Source organism: Cydia pomonella, chromosome 10, assembly GCF_033807575.1.
Source record: "Cydia pomonella isolate Wapato2018A chromosome 10, ilCydPomo1, whole genome shotgun sequence".
Classification (NCBI taxonomy): Eukaryota; Metazoa; Arthropoda; class Insecta; order Lepidoptera; family Tortricidae; genus Cydia; species Cydia pomonella.
Window position 1 is genome coordinate 4,425,796 of NC_084712.1, and position 24,920 is coordinate 4,450,715.

Sequence of the window (24,920 nt, forward strand, 5' to 3'; positions counted from 1 at the left end):
GCTCATTCACTAGCTGCTTAAGTATCAGCATGAAAATTGTTTCGAATTTATTTTTCATTAAGCCTTAGGTACATATACTTAAGGAGTTAATATGTGGCAAAGCCAAAAGTAGCGACAACAATCTGTCAAAGTAGTAATAAGTTAGAAGGACACGTTGTCATAACGTAAACCAATTAAATTAATAAAGTTGACAAACTGAATCAGTATCAGATACATTACCGAGTACCCTTAGACAGCATTTGCGGAGTAATCCTAAAACTTCGGGCACGAGTAGATGATTGCTTCTGGAGATTGATATCTGGGAGTGGAGCGATATTATCAAACTTGGTCTGACACGGAGAGCCGAGGCTGGGAGCAACTGACGGGCAACTCATCCAAACTTAGCGCCATCTACACGATGCAATGTCGATTCTTGGAGACATGCTGGAAATTTTCGTGTGCAAAGTGCCAAACGAGAAAAATCCGTGTTGATAAGTCCATTTTATTACAGGATATCTACTAAGCATGTTAAATAGATGGATGGATGGGCAACATTATTTCTTACAAACTGTATAGCAGTTGTGTAAACTTAATAACCGGGATTGCTTGCTGGACGGCAATAAAAACAAAAAGAATGTCTACATATGAGGAGTGTCTTTACAGGAGGACTTATTTTTCTATGGTTTTCAAAGATAAATAAGCCCTTTTGAAAAGACACTCGTGATATAATCCAACCAAATACAATGAGATTGTATATTTTAATTATTACGTGGTATCACAATCATGAGCAATGTAAAAACAAAACGGGTTTAATTTTAAATTGGTTCAAGTAGCTGAACAAAATAATTATTGAACATAGGTACTGACTTTTGCTTTACTTTTGTTTCGACGCTTACTCTACTTAAGGCAGAAGGGCACCACTCATGTCAATTTAAACTATACCACTAATAACACAATCTAACCAGCAGCCCCGTTCGGTTAGAATTAGCCGAGGCTCGTTTGATCTCGCACAGGTATTTGGTAATTGAATGAAATTGAAGGCATGTAAGACAGCCGACACCAGTTCCTCGCGCCAAGTCAAAAGGCTCACTTAACCTGCGCGAAACTCAATAACTTTCACTTTAAATAATAAATTTTCCTTTGACGCAGGCCGAACAACACAGGCTCAGGGTTGTCGGATGAGATGGATTTTGTCAGTGGTTAATATTTGACTTCGATCTTTTGTTTTTTATACCGAAATTAATATCGTCCTAATGCTCACGGTTCATGCTATAGTACTTATTCAGGTCGATTAAATTTATAATTAATTAATTATACTCAATTTTCAAACAGAACATTATTCACATCCATTTTCTATTTTTGATTTAGAGAATAAAGTAATTAATTTAAGCATGCATTTAACATGTTTTAACATTATTATAAACAAGTACATTTTGTTATTTACAAGACGACTCATTCTTATGATGATTGATCTGTCGACAAAAATTAATCTGTATTTTCATACAATAATATCTCCCTTTAACTTTGAATTATATAAATTTCTTTAATAATTTTATTGTTGTTGGGTGGGAGGCACAAGGTGATTGGGTATGCGGATGACCTTGCTTTGTTAGGGGAACGCCGTGAAGAGGTGGTTGAGGCGGTAAAGGTCCTCGAGCAGGAAGCAACCAAGATAGGTCTCAGGATCAATCAAGCAAAAACCGTATACCTTCACATGAAACGGTACAAAAACACGCGAGTTCGCCGTGACAGCCTTCATGTGGAGGGTTCCGTCTATCAGGGTGTTGACAAGTTCCGCTACCTCGGATGTACAGTCACCGATACAAACACCCGGGAGGAGGAGATTGCACTGCGTATTCAAAACGCACTACGATGTAGTGCAGCCCTCCATAAAGTGTTGGTGTCCAGGCTTCTCAGTAAGAGTACAAAACTAATAATCTATAAAACCGTCATTCGGCCTATTCTCATGTACGGCTGTGAGGCCTGGACACTAACTCAAAAAGAGGAAAGTCAGCTCCTGATAGCGGAAAGAAAAGTGCTCAGGAAGATCCTGGGACCTGTCCGAAGTGACGACGGCTCCTGGAGGATCCGGAAAAACGCCGAGATCGAAGAGTTGGTGGCTGAGCCCAATATCATAGGCGTAACTAAATCCCACAGACTTCGCTGGCTCGGTCACCTACTCAGAATGGGGAAGGATCGCGTAGTCAAGGAAGCGTACTCGGGGCGACCAATCGGCCGTCGTCCGATCGGGCGCCCCAGGTACCGCTGGTGTGATGTCGTGGAGGCGGACCTGCGTCGGCTGAATGCCAATTCATGGCAGGAAACCGCGCTGGATAGGGACAGGTGGCGTTCTCTCGTTTCGGAGGCCAAGATTCTTTTTGGATCGCTGAGCCAAAGCAGTTAGTTAGTTAGTTAGTAATAGTAGCGGCAATAGATAATATATTTTATGAGAAAATTTTAACCTATAAGTCTCCCTATATCGGGCCATGAGAATCATGAGAAACCTTCACTACAGCTCGCTGATCGACCGACAGACGGACGTAAAGCGGAGACTTCGGTTGTTTCGTTTAAGTGGGTTCCGGTTGGAACCCTTCCGATACGAAACCAAGAAAATACTATTATATTTAGACATAAAGAAAAGAAAATTGTCGAAACGTGCTCCATATTTGCATATTCTTTGAATCAACACAGTAGTCCATCGTTTGGCAACCCTATAGCGCAAAAATTGGTTCTATCGGAGGAGTCCGTGGAATCCTTTTAATACAAAGAATTGATTTTGATTGCGAAACGTAGACAAAGCATTGTACCTTTATAAAATTTCGCTCGTTTTATCCGCAAAAGGATATGGCATTGTTAATTTCGTGGATGTCCGTCTGCGCCTTTTGTTAGGTTTTTCGGCGCGAGCAAGTATAAATTGAATTGAGGATAATTTAAAAATTCTACTGTAGGTACCGTACCTATAAATTCAGAGGAAAAAATATCGATTATGCGAAAAACACAAAAATATATACAATAGATGAAATCAGTGAGTTAACTATATCAAAGTAAGTACAAATAAAAAACCTCTTTACATAGGCCACGACGTGAAAGCATAGATAAACCTTGTGATCCCTACTTAAAAGAGTGTAAGTTCTCATTTATCTCCTTTGACTTTGAACTGAGGTTTTCCCTTTATTCTTTATTCGCGCGGGGCGATCGTGTTGCGACTTCATAATTAAATCATTCCTTCGGATTAAATCTGCTTTCAGATATGGCCTGTGTTCAGCTATCGAGTGTACTTCAGCGCCTTTCATCTCTTAAATATCGCGTAATGGAGGCTGGAGAACAAAGCCGTGTTCGAGAGACGTCTTCACATTACAAATAACGTGTGAAATAGGACGCATTAGCGAGCTAATAAGATCAATCATTGTACCAACAGATCCGGAGTTTAGGGGGCCTAGCCAAGGTGACAATCATTAATTAAAACCGTCAATCGAAACTTAATTTACGGAAATTGTCACGTGACTTTTCGTAGCATCTATCATCCCGGATACATTTTTTAAATATAGTTTGGCTTGTACGATTATCATACTGGCTAGGCTCACAGGAATACTTAGGGCGCAAATTAACGCCAAAAATCTCTTAGCTTTTGGCACGATGCAAAAAGTTTGTGTAACCCTAAAATAGAGGAAACCTGGAGGGCGATTCGGTCTTGCGATTAATAGAGTCGAGTCGTAATTCGGTGTTTGGTTTGTGAGCCAGTCTGTTGATAATCGGTTTAGAGGCGTCCGGCACCGCGGTCCGCTGCGCCGCGGCCAACCAATGCAATTAACCAAAATTGCATTGTAGAAAGCACCAGATAAACTTTGGAACTTCAACTGGACTTGACAATGATGTTTAAAGTTTGAGATCAAGAATATTTCTTCATAATGTTTGTTAACATATTTAAGCGCAACGCTGAGCATGGCGTCCAATACGGACAGAATTAACGTATTTGTCTTCGCTACGTCACATCGTGAAAATGACAGTGTCCGTCTCTTTAAATTCTAATAATCACGTAGATAACAACATCCATCATACTCCTATAAGAGTTGCAAACGAAAAATCCCATAATATATTGTCGCGTTCGATTCGCATTCAACGTCATATGTGGTGTTACAAAGTGTTCAAACAAACTTTGAAAGTGTGAAACACAAAGGGGTAAATGTTATTTGCAAAAAGGTCGACACTAGGTGCGCAATGCGCGTCGATTAAAGTTTTGGTGTCTCATTTTGATCTTCTGGCAAACAAAGCAATGGCGTCAAAGGCTGTGTAAAAAGGAATCCAGTGATAGAGGCAGTCAACAATGGGGCAGATAAGAGAGCAGGCCAAGTGACAGGAAACCAGCGAGCGTGTAGGTACTATATTGTTTCTAGTGCAATCCGATGTTAGAAAGCTGCGGTTTTATTGAAAGGGAATTAGCAAAGAGCCACCTACTGTTCTTTAGGTATAATCGTATTTGTTTATGTGTCAGCGCGATGACTTTCAATCGCGTGGTGTTAGAAAGTGACACTAATTATATCCCGCGGATACCACTTATAAAAAAGTAAATGTAGACGCAAATTTGCATTGTTCATTAAAATATGTTTGCATATTTTGAGTGTAAATATGAGTGTCATGAATTGATGATGACATCTTGGGCCATGTGTGGCATTTATAGATTAATCACGTTACTCACGTTGTAGCTCTATCTCAAGGGCTCTAAATCTTCGAGAAAATCCCGTGTGTCGGGTAGGATTGTCTGCGCCATCCCATCTCAGGGCTCTGAAGGTTACCTGCAACGAGCAAGTAGCTTGGTTGCAGTTTACCAAGATCTGCTGACTCTTGGTCGGCGCGTCCTACAGTTTTGCATGTTTTCGCGTCCTCCGCCCCGCTACCGCTTGTGTCCCAAGCCACGCTCGCGAAAGTGGGCTCTCGGCGGCGTTTTGTGCCCCTATTAATACAGCGGCACCGATAGATATCGTGGCGAGCTTACACTAAGACTAAATGGTGATCTGCTGATGGAGGCATGTAGGTGTCTGTCCGCTGTCACCCGCCCCGCTGCCGCTTGTGTCCCGAGCCACGCTCGCGGGCGAGGTGGGCTTCCGGCGGCGCTTTGTGCCGCATTGATACTGCGCCGCCGATAAATATTGTGGCGAGCTTTGACTAGGGACGCGCCGCTGCAATATTATAAAACACAAAGACGCTCGAATCATCCGTCTCTGCAGTTGCAGATTCATCTGCGTCGCGTTTGTTGTATTTTGGCTCAGCGGCGCGTGACTACCAACTAAAGAGATCTTAGGCTTTAGTCTCTACTTCTTAGCTTCCTCCTATTTATTTAAACACAGACTGCTTACTAAGATAGCGACGAAAATTCGTTTTTTTTAAGTATGTATTTAAAATTTACATTTAAAGCATTTTTAACCATATGTTCCACCACCATCCGTCACCATATTTTCAAAAAGGGTGAGAATTCGACTATGTTAATTTTCTTTGTGTTTAACAACCGAAGATCTTGAATGGTATCATGAATCTTTTGATAGAAGTGATTTTTTTATAGTGAATAGTGAAAGAATTGTAACAGTTAGAAGTGTCAGTGTCGGGTTGATTCATAAACCTAAGATTTACTTTGTCCGTCATTATTATCAGTATCACACATTCGGCATCAGGCCAAAGTAATCAGTACGAACGTGATATCAAGTTTGTGTTTTTCCAAAGTATCTAGATTGGATTACTGGCCCTCAATTTAGTTCTACCGACTGCGCCAATAAACCAAAAATAAAATTGTACTTTAATCAAACGTTCTATTTCATTGGTATTGGTCACCTTTTCACACACATTTTTTACCAGAAGAGAAAGCGCTTGTGGATTCCGCTAAGAAGAAAACAAAACAAAATACATAGTTTTCAAAGTATTATTTCGCTGCGTAGTGAAACTTACAGGCGCTTTAACGATTTAAGATGCTTTTCATCGACACTTCGCACCCCAACCCCATCCCTAATCGGCACACATTGTCGCTGTATCGCATCGACGTCTTCCAAAGTCCCGGCAACTCAAATATCATAAGTCGTAGCGTCTGTGCGGCGCCTTTGTCGGCTAACACCTACAGCCGTACGAGCCTTTGACAAAACGTGCGGTCACATCCTTGTGTGCTGAATTAATATCTCTATTTGACTTTTGCTTTACGATTAAAATGAATGCTTGATTATTCCCTGAAAGAGAATGGTGTATGTATACAACATAAGATATAACATTTTGGTAAATAGCTACATGAAAATAGAGTTGGATGGTAATCAAATTGATCGGAATATTTGGAATTTCTATTTAATTTATTTCTTATCGTCCTTTACTTACACCACATATAAATTAAACTTCAAATGTTTTTTGACCGAGCGGTAGCGAAAGTCTCCTTTTTAGCTTGGGAAAAACTACGAGTACGTCCGGAACTCCGGATGTTCTCCTCAACAGACTGCAATTCTCAAGCGATTCTCATGAAATTTTGTGAGCAGGTCCGATAATTATTATTTTTGTCAATTCAGTTTTTGGATTTTTAAATGACCGTGCCATACATTTATTTAGTTTTAAGTTATGCTCGTGAGGTCTACAGATCACAGAGCCACTAGTTATATGAAAAAACAGCTCTTTTTTGTTTCAATTTCACTACACATGTATAAACCAAATTCTAGTTTATGAAATTACCGTTTCCAATTCCAGGGACATTTTCTTTTCTTTGCCTAAAAAAACTTAATACTATGTGGCTACCACCAGTTCGGCACTGACATAAACGCTATCGAGAACTAACTTACTTTCTCTGCATCTCGCTCGTACTCGCATATAAGTGCGAGCGAGATGTATAGAAAGTAAATTACGTTCTCGATAGCGTATATGTCAGTTTTGACACTGTCAGTAACTCATGGTACGGGTACAGGTGAAAACTATTCCTACTTACTTTGGCAAGAATTCTACAACTACTCCTAGAAGACGTCACGGTAATGTCTCACACACTAACTCAAACTAGCAAAAGTTACGTATCCGAATGAGCCATCATAGTCGAGCCATCTCGAGCGGAGGCAAAGTAATATGTCATTCCAATAGCCTCAAACACGGTCAAATCAAACGGTAAAGAGAACCAGTATCAATGTCTTCTCCTCACGTATACTTGTTAAAAGATACTGTGGTCAGGTGGTGTTCTGCGTCAGGTGGTGTTCTGCGTCAGGTGGTGTTCTGCGTCAGGTGGTGTTCTGCGTCAGGTGGTGTTCTGCCTTTTCGTCGAACATTTCTCGTACTCCAAGCACATGAGCTATTCAAAGTGAACAAAAATCATTTATTCTTATGACGTTAGTGAATACTTAACCACATTCCCGTGCAAACAGATCACTCGCACAAGACAGGGCTCAAATTATAAAGGGAATTGAATAATTTAATCCTATTTTTGAACTTTTTTTTTAATGTTATATAATAACTGAGTAATGTTATATTTATAATATTATGAATAAAAGAGTATGACTTGACTATGACTATTTATTGTCCCCATGATTTACTTTGACAAGTAAGCTCTGGCAAATTATGATAACTACGGAAGGTAGAGGCAAGGAACAAAATCTCCATATACCAAAGTGTCCGACAAAAAACCATAAATAGCTGGCGCTACAATACCTAGAATACTTGAGAAAAAAATCTATTCATAGACAGCGCACTTCACTTCGTCAATAACGCCTAGGTTCTTAGCTACTCTAGCGCTACTCAGGAGAGATTTGGAACTATTATTTATAGCTGACAGCTGGACACTTTTGCAACAGTTCTGCCTAAGGAGTTTCTGTTCCTTGCCTCTACCTTCCATAATGATAACGTTTTACTTGGTAGAATGATTGTTACATTTGGAATACATTTGATTTTGTGTTTTTAATAGATTTACTGCTGCCCAAAAAGAAGTGTTTTAAAAATTGCCTGTTTAAGTTATGTCCAACCAAACATACTGTCGGTAATCGTTAGATCATATCATACGAATTTTTGTGTTGAGTTGCGAAATATGCGAAGTAACATTCGGCAATGATTTAGATTAGAGAACTGAAGGCCTACCGCGAACCACGTACGACGTGTTGCCTCCCTGTCACACTTACGTACGAATTTACGAGTGCGACAGAGAGGCAACACGTCGAACGTGGTTCGCGGTAGGCCCTCTGGTCAGGTTCTAGGAATGTCGAATGATCGACTCGGGGCTCTGGCGGAGGCGACGGGAACGCGCGGTAAGGTCAGCGCTGCGGCGCCCTGCCTTTGTCTCAGTCCTTTGATCTCGCGCTTTGATTGATATTACGCTATTTATGCGACGTTGCCATATTCAGCCAATATTAAAGGTTGACTTGTGAAGAATATTTTAGGCTTTTTAGGATATTTTCTATATATATACCTTAATAGGTACTTTAGTTTGTAGTAAATATTAAGTAAAGCCGGATTAATTTCGGGGACTTATTTTTCTAAAATGTAATTAATATAAAAGATTAGGGGGGGGGGGCAAGTTGACATCGCCAGTGGCCTAGGGGGGGGCAGACGCCGCAAAGGGGCATACATTGTATGTAACATTTACGCTCTAGGGGGGGCAGCTGCTTGTACCTGCCTGCCTACGCTCATGAACAGGTTTATTACTTACAGGTGATAAATTAAAATAATAACATAATATTTAAAGTTGAAGAGACTACAGAAATGCATGCAAAAAACCGTGACAAGAAAAACTAAAAAGGCAATGCCCTTTTTTTCGCTTCATTGACATCACCGTTTCAAAATAAAGATATTGTGATTAATGTAATTTTGATCATGAATCCTTCTATAATATTTAAATATTCTTAGAAACATCATTACATAATAGTTAAAAATCGTTAAAAACATACTTGGGGCCTCTTTAAACATTGATTAGTGTTTATTGCGTTATACATACTAGATGTATGAACTCTCACTAAACACTATTAATGTGTGAACAGGCCCTAAAATTGCATACACGGACGCGACTGTCATAACAATATATAAATTGACATAAATTGACCATCTGTTTGTACATACAACACTCATATTTCCTAACCTATACCAATGTTTACTCCTTAAGCCCTGTACATACGTGCTACATTCGGGTGCCCATGTCGGCACGTCGCGGCACTAATGAGCCCACGCCACAAGTGTGCCCGCAGAAGGCACGTGCCCGAGAATTTTTCGGCACTAACACGTTTTTTTAATACAGCCGCGACTTGACTTACTGCACAAAGGGGCTGCGGTTTGTGAAAAAAGAAGGTTTTGCTTAGCTAATGAAATGTCAAGCGAATGTAAACGAGCTTCCTAAATAGGTAGCGGTGTGAAACTTGTACAATGCACAGTATACAGGTTTAGGTATCACCTTTTCCCAGTTTTATATAGTAATAGCAAAACCAGTATTATATACACCGTGACCAACCCGACAGATCATAAAGGTGTATTCTTGACTGCATTTAGAGACTTAAATGTCATACAAAGTTTTCTGAAATCGGTCTTGTTTTAGAGATAATGTCAATTCTTGTGAAAATTTGTTTCTGTAATAACTTTGTCAAAAACGCCTTTCTGGCTGCGACTTTACCACTATGTGACTTGGTTTAGACATATCTACTGACAGTCATTAATGCTTGAAAGGAAACTCGCAATTTTTATCTGTATATAAAAAAACTTTAGTTATTCGTTGTAATGTTTCTTTTTTCGCCACGATGTAAAAAAATAACGTTTCGTGTGCAGAAAAAAAAACTTTTTTTTTTGTCGAATTTGACCAAAACTCATATTCATATCATTTATTGTATAACTTTTTTGCTCTTTATGACCCCAGGAATGTGTAGTCAAAATCTGTCGGGTCTTACCAGCCCGAGGTAGATGAAGGTGCCTAAAACTTTAGGTAATGAGATCATTTGGTATAATTGCGCCTATAAGCGCAAATTGCAGATACTCTAGTGGCAACAAACGTAAATAACTGGTTAGAGGCTCTTCCACCGTGACCAATTTATATGTATTGACTGTTGACGCTATATACCTGCATGTTTCAGTAATAAACCAGTCATTGGTCCGAACGGTTGTTTTACTAAATACCTCACCAATCTTTCTTTTAGTCACTGGAATATTGCGGTCAGAGATCTAGATGAATCTAAAAATAGCATAAATTAATAAAATGTATTGGAGTTACACACGTCAGAGTGTTGTATGATCGGTGACGCCAGCAAACACCACTATAGCAGTTACTTTTTTCATAAAAACGTTTCAGGCCGACATAGTTGCTACACTTGCTACCAGTATTCAAGACAGACGCATCAGACGCCACTTCGCTATAACCAACCGGCGCTTCAAAGGCGCTTATGAGTATTATAACCAATGTTTTATGTCGAAGTCGTGATTGATGGCGGCATCAAGTTTATTGCCATTGTGCGGGTTATGGCAGAATTGCCGGCATGTTTTATTCATGTGCAGCCGGCGGCCATCTATCGAACAATTTGACACGCTTCTATCGCCTCTGGGTTCCAGTCAGCCGATTCAACTAGGCGAGTATCAACTTGACCTCAAAAGTGACTCTACATAAGTGGAGATCAGAACTTTATTGAGACAAGCGATATGAAAGTAGTGGGAATAACAACCCTATATAGTCCTTCGGGACGGTTTTTACTGATCGGTAGTTTTAGTTTCATTGGGATTAGTTTAAACTTAGGTTTTTTACCAAGAGATACCCTGATTACTAGTGTAGATCAGCCAATTGTATCTATTTAATGTACAATAGAATTAGCACGTATAATTATGGAGACAATTCTATTTTATGCTGTTATTATAATTGTGTGCTCATGACGTAATTATTAATTAGCATATTATATTAATTAAAATAAATTTTAGGTTCATCCATAATGCGTAAATAAATTGTAAATTACTTGAACACGGAATAATTAGCGGCTTATATACAATTATTTAGCGATGCAGATTCATATTAAATTAATTACACTTTACAGTTTTACGTTCCAGTCAGTAATACTATCTATATGTAAGGTGCTTATTAAATATCTTAATTCTCCCCGCGGCCCTAAGCACGAGGTTGTATTTTCCTCCTATTTTTACTACAAACTGTATAAAAATATATAAAAATAACTAAACATTGGCAAAGCAATAAAGATCTTGCCCTTGTTCTTGTTAATAAACATTGATCTAGGATGCTCTTCTAAATATGTTACACAAACGTCCGTTTCACATTGTTCAAACTAGCTGCAATATTTCCCTAATGAAAGCTAAAATTCAGTCCCGCGACCGAACTTGCTCCTTTGAAGCTTTAAAATCGGTTTAGACCCCGCAAACGCTAACTAAATGACTTGTCAAAGGCGAGGTGTGGCGTACGTCCGTAAAATTGTACAAATAAATAGCGGTAAAGATAATAAATTACTGGGAAATTGCTAATGATGAGTGCGGGGTGCGGGGCGCGGGCCGCGGGCGCTGCATTAAGCCGCGGCAAACATCAAAGGCCCTTTGACCGAGCCGCCGCTCCCACACCCCCGGCGCGCCCCCGAGCTACTAATACACTAGTTTGTGTGAACAACTGATATCAATTAATCGATGTTTGACTCCTGTTTTGGGACAAATGGAGCTCCGCTTAGTAATGCTGTGTGGGATGATGCTGTTGTGTGATAAGCCGGCTAGGAGATAAGTTTTACGTGAAAATGGGTTCGTATGTGTCTAGCTGACTAGTACTAGTTAGAATTACTATTTAGCAAATGGTTATCGATATTTGGTTTCCATTGGCTACATCGCTTTCTAATTATCATCTCTATTTGATTAGGCCGCAGATATAGCAGCATTGAATGCAGCAATGACACATCACATTCATTTTCCTTTTAACGTAGATAATCGCCTCTACATTAGACAATGTTTTTATATTCCAAAAATGAATGAAATATTCTTTCAAATTATTGACTTTAACTGCAAGTAACCACATAACACATCTCGGCACTGTGACATATGTGGGTAGATTTAGTAATCAGGCGCCGACTGAACGTGGGTAGCTTATTTCTTCGGTCTCAAAATAAATCCTATGCTGAACGGACGTGTTTCCTCAGTGCCTCCTCATCAGCCCCTACCCTGGCCGGAAGGCATACTTAATAGGCACGGGCTTCAGCAAACTGCATCGAATACCCAGCATTGATCACCGTCGGGTATATAAGGACAGCGCACGACCGTAGTGGGAGACTGTGTAGGCCTCCCAGCATATCCATTCGGAAGCGATACGGCTCTGTGTTGCGCGGAGGCGCCGACTCGTCTTCCGCCGCTCCACAACACGCGTCAAATACAAATCAATGGCTTGCTAACTTACTGCTACCACATCGCATCCCAGGCCGACTGAACCACATGGGAACCACTGAATTGGGTCAATTTGGACCACAAAAGCAAAATTTCGTAATAGCAGTATTATTGTGGAATTCAGGAGCTTGCCAATGTTTAAATGTGATATTAAATGCGTTATGCGACAAAATAAAAGCTGACGCGAACTTTATATGAAAGTTGAGTCCGGAATATCGCCAGTTTTTATGAATCACCTATATTTTTGCGACACAAAACAACTTTTTTATATCAGTTACCAAGAATAAAGACAACACGTTTTAGTAAGAGAGGAACCAGTATGTTATTTACGCCTACATAGAGTTAGACCAAGCTAAGTTGGCAGCGATTTTGATAACCCAGACTGAGCAAGTGTTATTTAAACGTCATAATTTCATAGAAGTTCGACGTTTAAAATAACACTTGCACAAGTTGTACAGTCTGGGCTATCAAAATCGCTGCCAACTTAGCTTGGTCTAACTCTATTTGTTTCATGTCTATTTAATCTACATATTTGTAAATTAATTCTATAATACGTATTTTTTTTATCTCTAACCACTGTGCAGTTCATAGGGGTGGGCACCTGTATTAATGGAAGCATGGACCCTTTGAAGATAATAGCATTATGCAGAAACGATATTTAATGCAATTAAGTTGAGTACCTGCCTGTCTGTGCCTAATTTCGTCAATAAGAACATTTATAGCCTAATATAATGTAATTACTGTAATTAGCTCCAAAAATACTCGAAAGAAATTACAAAAACAGTAGGACTCATTTTGAAGCTATAGTCGCTGTGCTATGATAGGGTCTATTGTATCCCATAAAGTTTTAAGTCATAAATGTCATAATGTATTCAATTCAATTCTTTATTACAGATAACAAATGATCCATATTACAATAAAATGATTAAAATAACGTAAATTAAAAAAAAATATTAAAATATTAAAATTAAATTTAAATCCTATACAAATAAAAAGGTACATTTTAGCGTTACATATAATCACAAAATAAATATTAATAATGGTTAAAATTCTGCCCATTAATTAATTACATGCAGATTATTCCAGTGTCTAGTTATGGGAGAGTCTAAACTGCTAGCGATCACGTCCAGAATGTTATAGTTTGACCGCATTTTCGTTAGTCATAATTTGGTTGACAGGGTTACATTTATCATAATTTCTGACACACTTATGTCCGTTAAAAGGCTAACAAGCGCAACGACGAATTTGGCTTGTTTTGCAGGAAAAACTGTAGGGTGTACTAGTGTGCTTCTAGTGTGGGTGACTAAGAAATATATCTTCTATGAGTTTATTTATATACTATGTATACGCCGTGTTTTTTGTTGATTTCCGTTAATTTCAAGGGTTCCAAGCATTCCTAAGCTTAAATTAAGTAACTTTCTCAAAGACACCGGTATTCTAATTAACTCCATTTCGGAGATAATCAATAATTTATTGTTTTCTTTTAAGGCCCCTACGAGCGAGTACACTTGCCTTGGGGTCTGTTTACATACTGATTAGTGTTTAGTACGAGTTAATACATTTGTATTTGCTACTAAACGTAAGTACTATTCTCGGACGCTCGAAGTTCGAAATGTCATTGATATGTCATAGTTTTTAATTGTTTGGTTGAGTTAAATGTGATGCCCGTGTTACAACAACGATATATGCAACATTTATTTTACTTTTTATTAAAAAAAAACATATATTTTTTTCCTTACCCATTCCATTTAGTGGACACTAAATGAACGAAGTTACTCATGCCCCAAAGTCAACGGAATTCAATAAAAACACGGTGTATAGGTATGTATTATCAAAAAGGTCAACTCATTGGGTTAATTTGTTAAATTGCAAATACACAATTTGAAAAGCACAAGTTTATAGAATCATTACTAACTTACGCAATATGAGAAATGCAGTAGCAAGTTAGTAAGTAGGTTGTGTTAGCAGTTTCATTACATGAATGTCGGAAGCCCCTCTTTTTTTAAATAAAACAGGATAAATATTTACATTCCAAGTATTGCAGCTGTACATTTCCTCAACTCTGCGACATCAAAATCTTCAATCGCATATGGCATCATTATAGCCAAGCATTGCCTCTAACTCCAAACTCCAATAGCGTCAGGCAGGCCACAGCATCAGCGTTCTAACGAGCCTCGTATCGTTAGCAGCGAGTGCGCGATAACGACTCCGCGAGGGCTCTTGCCTTAAGCGCGTCTTTGTCGCGCCTTCACACATTCCCATACCGGCCATACCCAACCGATAACCAGAATAACTATATCTCTAGTCACATACAGTTATTCAACATCTCAAGGTATTAGTTATACTGGTTTATAAGAATAAGGTTTGGAATAGAGGCGCACGCGCCGCCTATCGCCATCTCCACTAATAAACCAGGTGTCACACATTGTTGGATGTGCTTCAGTGAATGAAGTGCTTGTGCTGCGTTGTTTATTTGGCTTTTTGCTTTGATGTGGTGAAACTTTCTTTTTGAACGAGGGTTTTACATTTTTCGCAGTTGGGTCGTATCTATATTTGGTTACAGTGCATATGTCTGTGATATCGTACGTTCCTAAACCGATGAACTTTAAATCAATTATTTCTTAACTATGACTGAACAGTTAATGAAATGAATTGACGGTATATTTTTATTTTATTTCCTCGCATAATACATTTCTGATTCTAAAACGCTGTGAGATATGTTCATGTGCGAAAAGGTAATTCATAATTTGTGTCGTTGTCAAATCGACATTCGTATGGCATTCCTTACTTCTCTTATTGAATTTTGATGCTACCAGGCCACTATAACATCTTCCAGTTTTTAACAATTGTCACATCCAAGCAATCTCAAACGTTCGATACAAGCATGTCTCGATTGAGACGGCATCCAGGAAACAAACCTCGATTTAATACGGTGTAATTGCCGTGCCCCGCCACAGACGGACGAGAACTATCGACCGATTCTTGTGCAATTAAGCTGCACTGCACACAAGGCTCAGAAATGTGTTTGTTGTTCAAGAATTTTTCAGTTTACAAACGATTGCAATAGCTCTCGTGTGGTTACGTTCAAGCGCGGTTTTATTTTTCGTGACACATGATTGTAACGAAGTTAGCTCGATAGAAATGCTGGGATTCTTTGAGCTATACACACTTTGGTCTATACAAACGTATTTGATTTCCCATCGTCCTTTATTGCTGATTTCTATGAAGCGCGGGCGAATAAAACCAGTATAAGCGATCTCAGATCATGCATAGTTGTTATGTATCTCGAGGTACACTTTAGCTGTTTGACTAGTGACTTGAGCTCAGCATGAACACAGCTAGCTACAGTCCCCGAACGAGCGCACGCTTTCCTCTCGAGTGGGATGCCATCTCGACTCAACATCAACTGTTGACAACCGAACTGCGTCCACGCCTCGAGTGACACTAGACCGGCTCAAAGCCGAGTGTTTGCCCCTTTGTCTTACCGGGCAATTAGTCGGTCCGTTCATTTAATTCTATCGGTCGATTAGCAGAGCCAGGTGCCCATTAATTGTGCGCTATCAATTTGACTACGGCTTCTGGACGGACGATGTCGTTAGCCCAATCAACTAGGGTCGACCGAGAAACGTTAGACAAGTATTTGGTTCCAACTTAACCTCACGTTCGTGTATTTTAAGGATTCTAAATATAATAAAATATTTTAAATAATGCAAACAGCACCCTGAACTGACCTTTCGTTAACCTTTTTAGTTTATACCGTTATGAAATTAGAGGTGAAATTTAGAAATAACTTAAAATCATATTGATTAGCCAATTTAAAATATAAGTTTTGTTTTGATATTACCAACTTAATATCTTGTTTTTCGACTACAGATTATATAATGCAGGAATGCTAATTAGAAAGCACTTATTATTTCAATAGCCAAGTTCCCATACATTTTTCCCTTTGGTTGGAATACGCCTGCAGGTAATAGACCGCGGGCCAGGAGCATATTTCGTCAGTCATCGCCTCCCGGCTGATACTTTGTCAGATGATAGTTTAGATGCTGTTTTAAACTTTAAAAAAACCGTCAGCCGGTTCTATCGCGGTAAATGACCGTCAGTTGTAAAATGAACATGTAAAAAATATGCGCCTACCACTTTATGTGCGGCAAAGTATTCGTAATGTGTAAATTGCGTAATCCGTTGATGGCTTTTTAGGCGATTACGATTGATGAAATGCTACATGCAACGTCTCATGATTTGTTTTTGCTATCATAAAAGCTGATGTTCTTACCACCGCGATATAACCGGCTGACGATTTTTTTTAATTAACAACAACATCTAACCTATCATTTGACAAAGTATCAAACGGGAGGCAATGAAATATTTTTTTTTTCGTATTTCGGTGGCTGCCATTCCTCAACCCACCAACGGAGCGGTAGCTGACGTCCACGAGGGTTCATCATACCTAGCCGTTAACCACTACACGAGTTTTCAGTCGGGAGGCGATTGGTCATAGAAATTGTTCCTGGCTCGCGGTAGTATCCGTTCATCTATGTACAATAAAGGTCCAATATGTAGAAACACACACACATGCTAATACATGCTAGTAGATTATACAAAAAGCTACCTGTGCTGTATCATGAAACATAATGCAACTTGGAACTATATATCCCATTTAAATCGTTCAATGTATAGGGTAGGTAAGGTAGTGGTAGTGCCTTCAATAAGGGTGGTTTGGTTTGGTTGTTATGGTTCCGGAGCTGTTGATATTGAAAAAAATCAAGCAGCTTTGGGCAGCTGTAGCTCAACAAAAACTTATGAGATCTATGCAGACCAAATTTGATTCACTTTGTTGTAAATTGAATTAGTTCATAAATCTTCTTCAGTGATTTGCCGTAACATAAAGTAGGAAAAATTCCCAACATCTAGAAGACATCCGAAAATTTTATGGCTTTTCAAGTATTTCACAATGACCCGGAGTGCTTTCAAGCCATATAAAACCGGTCAACAGGAGTTATTAGTCATGTACCATCAGGGTTCAAATTTGCATGGACAATTTATGAATAATTTCATCCATAACTTTTCCATGCACTTTTGAACCCTACTGTACATAACAAGCAAAAGGGAGTACCTTAGCAGCGCTTTGTACATCTTTTTTGTCTTATAACAGACAAGCTATAGAGATTCGAATTCAATGGGTGGATACCACGTCACTCATAGGATAGGACAAGTGAACTAGCTAAACATTCAAGGAATCCAAATAAAAAGTAGATTAAACAAACTTTCAGCCCGCATTTGTGTAATGATCGGATCGTAGTTACGAACTCGCACGCAACACAAACAGCCCACGGAAAGACTCGGAAAATTTGCTGGCGTCAGCTACCCGCATGTAATAGTTGAAGACGTTCACGTTAAAAGGATTACGAATCTTTCAATTTAGATCGAAAGTATTGGGAGGCAAGTTTGGAAACTTAAAGCCAATCACCAGATTGGCTACCATGGGAGAACTTGATATTCAATTTAATGCAATCGTTTAATATGCATCTATATGTACTTATAATAAATATTAAAAAAAAAACTTACTCATATACTTGCAGCTTATCATTCATAAACGTTGGACTTTTCTGATATGTAATATCTACAACTAGTAATTAACAAGCATATGCTTCAAGAACTCTGTAACGCTCCTAAATCGTAAAAACATATAGCTTTAAATATTACTAATATCAGTAAGTCGAATATAAGTTTACTTTTGTTTCACCCTCGTATTTACATGAAGGGTGCAGCGTCAACATTTACACTTCAGTTTGGTTCAGTTAAAGGTGCTTAGTCAAAATACAAACACATAGGTACCACAGATAATATATCAGAACTTCTTAAGACTTATGCTAGACTTCATTCGTGTTTTAGCATGTTAGAGATGACAATATTTGTAAAAAAAGAATACTTGCTGCTTACGTTTCACGCTAAAGGAAGAAATCAGATCCAACCGCAGCTGCCTACCCAGTCATGTAAGTACAATGTAGTTGTAGACATATCAAGTGCATAATTACGTACAGACAAACCGGACAATCTCCGAACGACCAAAAAAAGGTTAATGCCTCGGCTCAGACCTTTCGCAAAGTCTCCATCTCGTTCGCTAGTACGTATAAAAGCAGTAAGTCCCACTTACACGACAAAGCCTGAATCGTCCCCTTTAGTCTGGATGCGACTGTCCCAGTTTCAAATAGTATTAACTGCCGCGTATGATAGGTCTCATTAAAAATTCTAATTATGTACCTAGTATTCTGTTTAGACTTGTTTATTTAACCGTGAATAAAAGCGAATAAAATTTCTTAGAAATTTAATTTTGCCGGTGTTTCTTGGGAGAAACACAGCGAGCACCGCAAGAACTCTTAAATAAGTCTTTGATGTTTCTGTTCATCAGAGATTTATTAAAAGACGTTTTACGTGTCTTGCAGAGGTAAAGGTCAAGTGCCGCGCCCCGCGCGACACATCAAAAGGGCAATAAAAGCAATTATACCTCTGCAAATTACTTTGCAAGTTCGACTTAAGCACGAGTTCGGGACTCCGTGGTATTGGGGTAATAGTTATAATAAACATTATTACTCTGACGACATACAATAATATACCTTAACAAGAACATTGTAGCATAATGAATATTGTTTTAATATTGGTTCCTTTGAAATTCGGTCACCTTACGATTTTGCCTGTAAAATTAGATCCCGCATAAAGTTTTACTACCTTTAGCCTTTCCTACAAATATTAATATTAAAAAGCGTTTAATGATCTTAATTCATGCTTACAATTTTATTATGCGTATGTTGGGCAATTATATCTAGAAATGAGTATAAGCAGTCAGCAGTCAGTATAACAAAGTAGAATGATATTTTATAACTCATTTATTACAAACATTATATCAATATCTTTTGACTCTTAATTAACGATTGGTAGGTTAGATTATAGGTGATGGTTCAGGGTTCGAATCTGGACATATCTTTGTGTACACGAATATTCGTTGAACTCGTTCCCGAGAATCCCGAGTAATGGATGTTTTCTACGTATCTTCTAACCCCCTTATTCATAAACGCGCTGTCATTTTGACTTATGTATTTATAAGAAAGGGATACAATATAAATTAACTAATGAGCCTTGTAGTGCGTGTATGAATAAGGGGGCAAGTATAAATACATATGTATATTGCTCGGGTCTATATCGGTCATGGATCATGGGTCATGCGTGCGAGTTTGTTTCAAAATATTTATCTCAGAATTACATAACTAGTCATATATGTATATCACTTATATCAGCCAAGGCTTTAAAGCAATCAAATTAGTCTAATCGGTGTCATCTCTACTCTGGACTAAATAAAATATTTTTATTTTCCGGCAACAAAGGTCTATAGATAAATAATGCCTTACAATACAACAATCGACGTATCCCGTATCTACGCGCATATATTTTTGCGACAAACCCGTTGAGCACACAGCGGTGCGGGAGCTTATCGCTTTGTCGATCGTGTTAGTTGACTACCCGCACTTGTCTTTTGCCCTTTGAATAACGTAGGTAGTAATGCACCTATAAAGTCTACGTGTCTCGGACAATGCCACGTTTCGAGTTCAGGCGAGCGGAGATTTTCAGAAAAATAACTGTCTGTTGGGGTTTTACTTGATTACAATCCCAGGTGAACATTGGGAACAAATGAAATTATTTTAGAGGTCCATCCAGGGCGTCAGCCCGCGTAAGCTAAAGACGCCAGTTCGAATCCGGCCTCCGGTAGGAGGGTTTGCCACTTTCTCTTCTCTCTTAGTATATGAATATGGCATCTATTTCAGTTTATTAATAGGTATGTATATTTTTAGTACAAAAAGGCGACCACACGAGTATTTAGAATATAAAACTCTATTGGTAAATTTGTGTAATAGTGTCCTATAATATTTAATTTATTTATAAGAGTTATAAATGTTGTAATTTCCAGGGAAAGTAAACTATATGCAGTAATGGAATTTAAATATTTGTAGTCGGTTGAAAATTGAAGAAGGCACCTAATAAATAGAAATCAAACCTACTAAGTTGACATCCCTTGTATTAAATTAGTAACCTGGGCACGAGAATAAGAAGAACATCAAAACGAAAGCTTTTAATTATACAATGCATACAGTTAGTTAAATCAGTATTAATAAAAAGATCGAATAAATCCACTAACAACATTTTAAAGTTATCCAAAACATCGCCAAATAAATTGGAACATTGAATTAGAAAACATTTTTAAAATTAGAATTTAATTCCTCACGTCGCTTGGGCCCTTTTTCCCTGCGGCGGCAGTATTAGCGCACTGTCGCGTCTTCAGAGGGCGGCGAGATCAAAGGATAGGTACACAGCAACCGCTCCCATTGATGTCGCGCACAAAGGGAATTGATTGTTGCAAAACTCTTTTTTTTTTAAAGGATTCATGACACATTTTGCTTTGTTTCTATCGTGGATGCGTGTTACGCTTGTATGTTGTCTTAATAAGACATGTAAATCACTTGTGAGGTTTTGTGAGGGTTACTTATTATTTATTATTTTAACATTTTTATTTTATCTTTGATGCTGTATGTAGTTTTAGGCTGTTTGCTTCTGAGTTTGTAAGCTTACAAACTTATAGAAAATGGATTTATTTAGGATTCTTACATAGGTTTTAACATTGATGTTGTGCACAAAGGGAAATGTTTGTTGTAAATTCTTTTTAAAGGATCCACGGCACATATTGCTGTTTCTATCATGAATGCGTGTTAGTGTTATGCTTGTATGTGTTAATGTAAATCACTGGTGAGGCTTTTGTAAAGGTTACTTATTATTTTATATTTGATTGATGGATCAGTGGGTGTATGAGTTTTAGGCTGCAGGCTGTTTACGATTAAGTTAGTATCTACTGAGTAGGGACCTGCCTTGGCACCTAAACCTTCCTGAAGAATAACTATTCATAGGTGAAAACAGCATAAAAATATGTTTAGTAGTTCTCGAGTTTATTGCGAACATACATACACACAGACAGGCGCGGTGGAGGACTTTGTTTTATAAGGTGTAGTGATAGTGATATTTTATCTCTGGTGTATGAGTTTTAAGCTAAGAGGCTGTTTCCTTATGAGTTTATATTTACCAACAAATGTTTCCATTACCGAAAATGGATTGCTAAGGATTCCTAGATAGGTTTTAACTATTTTAAGTTTAAACTCCTCAGAGGGTACTCCTAGGATTTTAGTTATGGTTTCTTTAATGAGGGTTACAGTTTATAATTTTGAAACTGAAACAGGACTTAATTGCGTACACTTAAGTTTATTATTTAGCCTGATGTTTTGAAAATGACATCACGTTTGTGGTCACAGGCAGTCTACAGTGGTTATAAGTTGCAGTTAAGTTTTGTAAAAATAATAAATATCTGTGTAAATCATTTCAAGCACTTTACTGTATAATTCTATTTTTATAACTAACTGTAAACATGTGTGTTTGCTGTTTTGCATCTTCTCTCAGTGTCATCTATAATATCCGCTGCTGTGCCCTAATAATTAATAAAAAGTTTTAGTTGTTGTTTGTTCACTGTTAATATGTAGATACTTAGGTAGTAGTAAATTGACTAGGTATGCTGAAAGCTAGCAAATGATTCGAAATATTTTTGTTCAGTATATACCTAAGTTCAACCTTATCACAATAAACACCTCTTGCACTATCCCACTAACCCAGGTAACTGGTTTAACCGTTAACCTAGTGTCAAACGGTACTGGTAACTATGGTCAATGCAGGTTTAACCAGTTAACCCCAAGTTAGTGATTGGTGCAAGAGGCCCTAAGATGGTTATAGCCCAACCAAGAAAATTTAAGTTGCAGTTTTCGTGGTAGGCCGTTGTTTTCTGCAATAATAATAAAGTCTCTGGTTGCTATCTGCAAAACAGTTTTCTAAAGAGCAGTTAACAACATTTAATTTAATCTTTTATTTAAAATTATAATCTATTAACATTTTGAAAATACTAACAAATTTATTAATTTTATTGACATAGTTTAATGATGCGCACATTCCTTAAACAAGATTTAATCTTAGAACAATTTATGTATGTAACATTTAAGTAAATATTTTCATAGTTTTATTTTATGGATTTCAAGTGGCAGCCGGAAGGCAATAATGTCAATCAGACCAGAAAATTTATTAATTCATTCAATTTTATTATTTCGTCAAATCAACAATTGTGTGTGATGCTTACAGCGACGATTTAATAGCAGGCTTATAGAAATATTAGTGTTATTATTTCATAGAAAATGACACACTTTATCTAGGTTTTACTTTCCATAGGAATTTAATTATGACAAAATTGATGAAAAGCAATGGTAAAGTTTAAACACATTTAGTACTACAAACAATGTTTACAAATTAATAAATGAGAGGACTAAAGGTGAGCAAATATTGGATCAAAATAGAAGTTTTAAGTAAAACATTGGCTATTTAATGATAAATTTGAAGTACCTAGTTGTACTACATATAAAACTTATTTACATATTTCATAAAGGCAGTAAGTAAATTTAATTGTGGCACATGATTATTTACAATTAATTTATATTGAGTGGTTATTAAAACATCTTCTTATTTAACATAATTGCATTATCATGGCTACAGTGCAAGAAAAGTTTGTTATAGGTTTATCATTTAGTCAGTCAGTTTGTTATGTTACTTCTGTGCTCATTTCCAGAACTTAAAGGAATAATCACTATGAATTAAACTATTGAATACTACCAACATTTGAGTGAGTGAATACTTTCACATAATGTTATTAAACTTTCCTCTTGTGATTAATATGTACATATTGAAAATAAGTTTCGAAAACAACAAAGTTTTGCAAAAAGTTTTGAATGATTATTTAAATTAGCGAATTGCAGCCATCGAGCGCTGCAGAGTCGTCCGCACCGTGTGTACTCGAGGAATACACATCCATACACAAGACAAAACATCCTAACCTATACAAAGTATTATTAATAACTATTACCTGCGTTCTTCCAAAATTAGCTTACATTGAACTAATTACGAAGGCCAGGAACGCTAATAAATGTGTTAGTATCAATAGTGTTAATTATAGAAGTCACAATCTCGGAATAAGCTTCGGTTTCTTACCTCGTTGACACCTGAATTCCCAAAAGTGAGCGATCCCAGAGTTCGTTACAACTTCAAACACTAAACTTTCGACTTTCTAAGGAAAAAATTAACACTTGATTGAAGATAAACACTTATAGTAACTTTGTAAAAAGTAATTTAACTTATAAAAGGCTTGAAAACAACATTTTTCACTTAGAAAACAAAAAATATTTGCACCGTTGACGTCGCTGCTTCGAGGTGTTGATGCACTATAGCGACCTCTAGTGTAATTTTTTACGTAACTGTCTACCTTCTACGTTCCATTTCACGCTGCAAATGTCAATTATTTTAAAATTATGAAAAACGTGAAAAACATCATATATAGTCTGTCAAGCCATTTCCGGCAGTAAAAAAAGCGCCAAATTTAAAAAAATGTAGGGCGAAGGGTTATTATCCCATAGTAAATTTTAATTACGCGCCTTTTTCTACTGACAAAGTTGTTTGACCGGCTATACTTATTTTGCTCTTTGGAAATAACCAAGAAGTCTAAACAGGTTGCAGATTGAATTTAAACCAAACTTTTGAGGAAGGTTATTTCACCATTAATAGTACATTACGATACAAGTGCGGAAAATAGGAAATTCGAAACGAGTGGCGATAATTTTCGCACTACCATATGTACTGTAAATAATTTTGTCTCTTTCTGTCAGGCTTTTCTTTTAGTTTTAAATTAGTTACTTATATAGTATATTCCTCACGCCAACTTAGGGTGGTATTACTGGTATTCCACCTGTCCAATTTATTGGTCCAATGCTCCCATGTATATTTGCCACTCACATTTTGCTTGATGAGAGAGTGAGACCCTTATGAATGTCGCCCAAAACAGGTACAAGATCTTATTTCTGCTCGTCATTATAAAAAAAAAATTATAATAATTGTTGGTGTGTTTAATCCATGGGTATATTTTAATTTTATATACCAACACATAAAAATAATATTTATAATATATATTTGAAAATAGTATTTATAGTACTTTACAGTACATATGGGGCTACTTTATAGCACTAGTGCGAGAAGTAGCATATTACGTTACTGTGTCGAACATTTAAAGGGCCATATGTACTGTAAAACGTTGTACGATACATGTGCGAATAGGTAATTCGCAACTCGTGTCGATTTAAAACACTCCCTTCGGTCGTGTTTTAATTTATCGCCACTCGTTTCGGATTTCCTATTTTTCGCACTTGTATCGTAATGTACTATTATAGTACTAGTGCGAAAATTAGCATATTACGTTACTGTGTCGAACATTTAAGGGCCATATGTACTGTAAAACGTTGTACGATACATGTGCGAATAGGCAATTCGCAACTCGTGTCGATTTAAAACACTCCCTTCGGTCGTGTTTTAATTTATCGCCACACGTTTCGAATTTCCTATTTATCGCACTTGTATCGTAATGTACTATTACGTACGTGTATCAAACAAAGTTTTACAATGTACAATAATATTGTTTCACGCTAAAG

At 37.6% G+C, this 24,920-nt stretch overlaps 1 protein-coding gene across 1 annotated transcript in view; it reads right to left on the reverse strand.

Moving 5' to 3' along the window:
* The window catches only part of LOC133521864 (axin), a 99,377-nt gene extending 75,596 nt beyond the window's left edge, over positions 1–23,781 (reverse strand). Inside the window, exon 1 of the mRNA XM_061856967.1 lies at positions 23,434–23,781. The gene's annotated coding sequence lies outside the window, so the exon portion shown is untranslated. The remainder of the gene's footprint in view (positions 1–23,433) is intronic.
* Between the last annotated feature and the right edge of the window lie 1,139 nt (positions 23,782–24,920).